The following is a 3903-nucleotide window of genomic DNA, read 5'->3' as shown; positions in this document are numbered from 1 at the left end:
TGAAATTATAAATCGTTTGCGAGTTATAATTCAAATTTAGTATTCATACAACATATATGTTTCGATTTGATAAATAAATTTTTATTTGAGAATTAAAATTTAAATGACGTCATGATTGCAATTACTATCATTTTTTTATAATTTTATTATAGATTCTCTTTATCCAATTTAACTCAAATTTAATATAAAATTGACCTAACCAACCTTACCAGTTTAATTTAAAATAAATAAAAAATAGATAAGTAAATAATTTACACCAACGAAACAGACAAAGAGCTGCGACGTAATAAAAGTTACATTATAGAATGCTCGTGAGTCGTGACTGCGGCTCAACTCCACGCGGTGGGCTCCTCAATTAAAATCCGCGCAGCTGATTTAGAACTACCGACTGAACTCATTTCAGAAGCGGAGTGGAACATTTTATCCAACAAAGAATTGGAACACCTATGCCGCTGCTGACGTCATCAAATGCCTTGTTCAGTTGTGGAAGAAATCTGATTGTATTGAAGGAGGGCAATACTTCTTTGCAACACACTTATACTGTGGCCAAAAAAAAAGCAGGCAGCACATTTCAGCAAAGGAACATGGTTTTCATAGTATTAGTTCGATGCAACCAAATGTTTTAGTATTTTTTTACCTTGTGCTGGCTGTACTTCTCCCTGATTGCGGGCAGCGTGGAGTTGTCATTGTTGCAGCACAGTCTATGAAGATCCTTAACGCACTCGAATAGATCGGAGGGCTTATACAGTGTGTAATGCTGCAAGGTAGAATTCTGCACCATAATAAAATGGAGATCAGAACACTGATGCCAGAATACAATCATGGCCTTTACACGCTGGTTGGCACATACCCAGGGTTTCTTTGTTGGAACAAGTATGAACTTGGCCAGGAAGATAGCCGATGCAGCCACAAGTGACGGGGCATAGCGAAGCATGTTGTACTCGAGGAGAGAGAGTTCAGCAATGTAGTTGGCCATGCACTCCAGTTGCATTAATGGAACCTCATTGATCCCTTGAGCAGCACGAACAAACCGTCTGAAATGCCATTTGAATGATCGAAACAGTTAATAACTGGCAACATGAAAACCAGAAACCATCAATGATGGGATAAAAGAATCACCTTAAGAAACACTTTGCAGTTGGAGCGGCCATTTCAAACTTCAAGTAATTCAGAACAGACGATTCCATCTCTAGGACCTGTTTTACGGTAGAAAAAACAGGGTTTTAATGTCTCATTCAGAGTTGATAAGAGTAGAGAGCATCTAAGGAACATGTAGTTCAAATAATTGAGAGGCCGAACCTCCTCCTTGGAATATGTATTATCAGTGATGTAGCAGAACTCTTCCACTTGTGGGGCGCAAATCTCCTCATATTTACTGATAAAATCCAACACTTTTGTTAATATATACTCAAAATTTTACAAGTTTTCTTCAAATGAAGAGTGCAGAGGACATAGGGTGTGATAATATAAAGTGAAACAAAACAAATAGAAGGATGGTATTTCTTACGCAGCAATCATCATGCAAGCAACACCGAGCAACTGTAGCCGTTGCCTGTTCAACATATCCCCGAAAGGTATCGATCTATGTAGTTAATGGTCAATATAATGTATCTGGTACAAGTCTATACTCTTCAGCCACCTGCATTTGAAATTGAATCCTATAAATGTTAATGGATGAAGGTGGTGATGGCAGCAGAGACTATGCCAACAGAAGATACAAATCAAGCATATAACTTAAAAAAAAAACAGACAGAAAATTACTTCTACAAGCCAATCAATAAGTATTGCACGCATGCTGGAATTAATGTCTTTCTGAATTGTCTCCATGAAGTCCGTTGAAGCTCTTTTCTTCAACTGGAAAACCAAAAGAAATAACATCATACATTTTCTAGAGCCCTGCTTATTTATTTAATCACTTCTTCAAATGTATAATACCTCAGATGCCTGTAGGTGCTTGTAAATATCACAAGCATATGTTGCACAAAGCTGCGGATCCATGTAATTGTTATCAACATCCATTAGCTTATTATCACTTTCCTTCTCTGCCACCGCATCTCGGTTGCAGAAGTTTCCTGCTATGAAATCAATGACAACCCAAATGAGTATGTTTCAAGAGAAAGCTAAGAACCAAACACATTATCTACAACATGATGCCTGGACCTGCTGCTTGTACGTCATGGTCCGAAATGCAGAGATTGCTGAATGTCTTTCTCTCCATGGAACCGATCGCTGAAACATCACGGTTGTCCATGTATTCCACTTCGGGGCTTTTGAAAGAATCACACGTGGACAATGTCTCATCCATTGAAACTGATGATGAACCTTCTGATTTACTAGGAGACAACCCCATGATACACTGTGATGTTGAAGGCGGCGACACCACTTCATTTTCCGACTGAAAAGATGAAACAATCTTGGGCTGCAAAACTGAACTTTGTTTTACGTTTGTAGGAGGAAGAACAAGTTCCGAGAGACCAACGTTTGGAGGAGGAAGAACATGTCCTGGGAGACCTGCATTTGCAACAGATTGTGTCTTCTTTTCCTTTGAGATTTTGTTTGAACTTGGTACCTTCACATTTGAAATTCAAAATAAAAAATATCAAAAGCTGGATTTAACCAACAACAGAAACATGTAAATGATATGCGCTAGTTCCATAATCAATCAAAATCACGGGTTTCTACTTAAATGTAAACAGAGCCAGCTTCCAGGTATAGTTCAAAAAAATTGAGAACAGAGTTTCAAATTTTCTCTAGTTCTTTGGGAAAACATCTGATATCAACATTGTATCAGAAAATAAGAATCATGAAACAGTGAAAAAGAATCAAATATATAAACAAAGAAGTTAAGAATTAAGACCCACCAAAGAAGAGGCCGAAGCCGAGCTTCTTGAGCTATTTTTTTGGTTGGTAATGTTAGTTAGAGGGACTCTCTTTTTAGTCAAAGAAGCCGTGAATTTTCCCACGTTCTCCGACGACGATGCATGTCGCTTGGCTAAAGACGAAGTCGTCGACGAAGAAAACGACGATCGCCGATTGTTACCATTTTGCGTCGACATTCTCATCAGCTTTCTTTTTCGAAGGAGATACTTCTATTGCAGGAAGCAAACTCTGGTGGCGGTTTTTATTCGAAATTTTCTCAACACTTTGAAACTTTGAATTAACGAAAGATCTTAGCGGTTGATCCCACTCGATAATCGTTAGGAGCGTGGTGTGGGGACCACTGATTCTGTTTAGAGTTTTCTCAGCCGGAGTTGTTTATTGGTCACACAGAAGACCAATAAGACGATGACACGTTTGCAGCACAAAATCAGGGGGTTGGTTTATCAACGGTCTGAGTGGATTTGAATGGTGGGTGATGGTGCACAGAAGTCACAGCCAAGTGTCTTTCGCTTCAGGTAGGTTTTTTGAATTCGAATTTTAAACGGTCAGAAGATCTGTCTTGTCTTTTTTTTTCAATTCTATGGTAACCACCTAGTAAATATAATATAAAGAAATAAATAAAACAAAAAGATTTTTGAATAATCTACCTTTTGCAGGTCCTTCTACATGGAAAGTAGATATGAATAGAATTTAATGCACAGCATGAAAAATAGTTTTAAACTTCAAATATAATATTAATTTGATTTGTTTAACGAATATAGATTTGTATATAACAAATTATTAAAAATTAACTATAACACTTATACGAATCTAACGATATTAGTGGTAAAAATGATATTATTTTTGAGATCTTGAGTTCGAGCGTCAGAAATATCATAAATGTGAGTGTTCAATATTAAATGGTTAAAATTATATCTGAACAAATTTTGTTCTTTTACTTACCCCAAATTAATAAAAAAAATTAAAACTTTCAATATTTGACATTTTGAAATATTTAAAATTTCTATGATGTTCATATTTGCA

The 3903-nt window shown here is 36.7% G+C and overlaps 1 pseudogene; it reads right to left on the bottom strand.

Annotated features, from left to right (window-relative positions):
- Positions 1–292: 292 nt before the first annotated feature.
- Positions 293–3093, bottom strand: LOC120194899 (annotated as a pseudogene).
- Positions 3094–3903: the final 810 nt, after the last annotated feature.

The sequence above is a fragment of the Hibiscus syriacus genome, unplaced genomic scaffold (assembly GCF_006381635.1).
Source record: "Hibiscus syriacus cultivar Baekdansim isolate YM2019G1 unplaced genomic scaffold, ASM638163v2 tig00117005_pilon, whole genome shotgun sequence".
NCBI classification, from domain to species: Eukaryota; Viridiplantae; Streptophyta; class Magnoliopsida; order Malvales; family Malvaceae; genus Hibiscus; species Hibiscus syriacus.
Note: the sequence above shows the minus strand (reverse complement) of the source record. Positions and strands in the feature narration are given on the sequence as shown.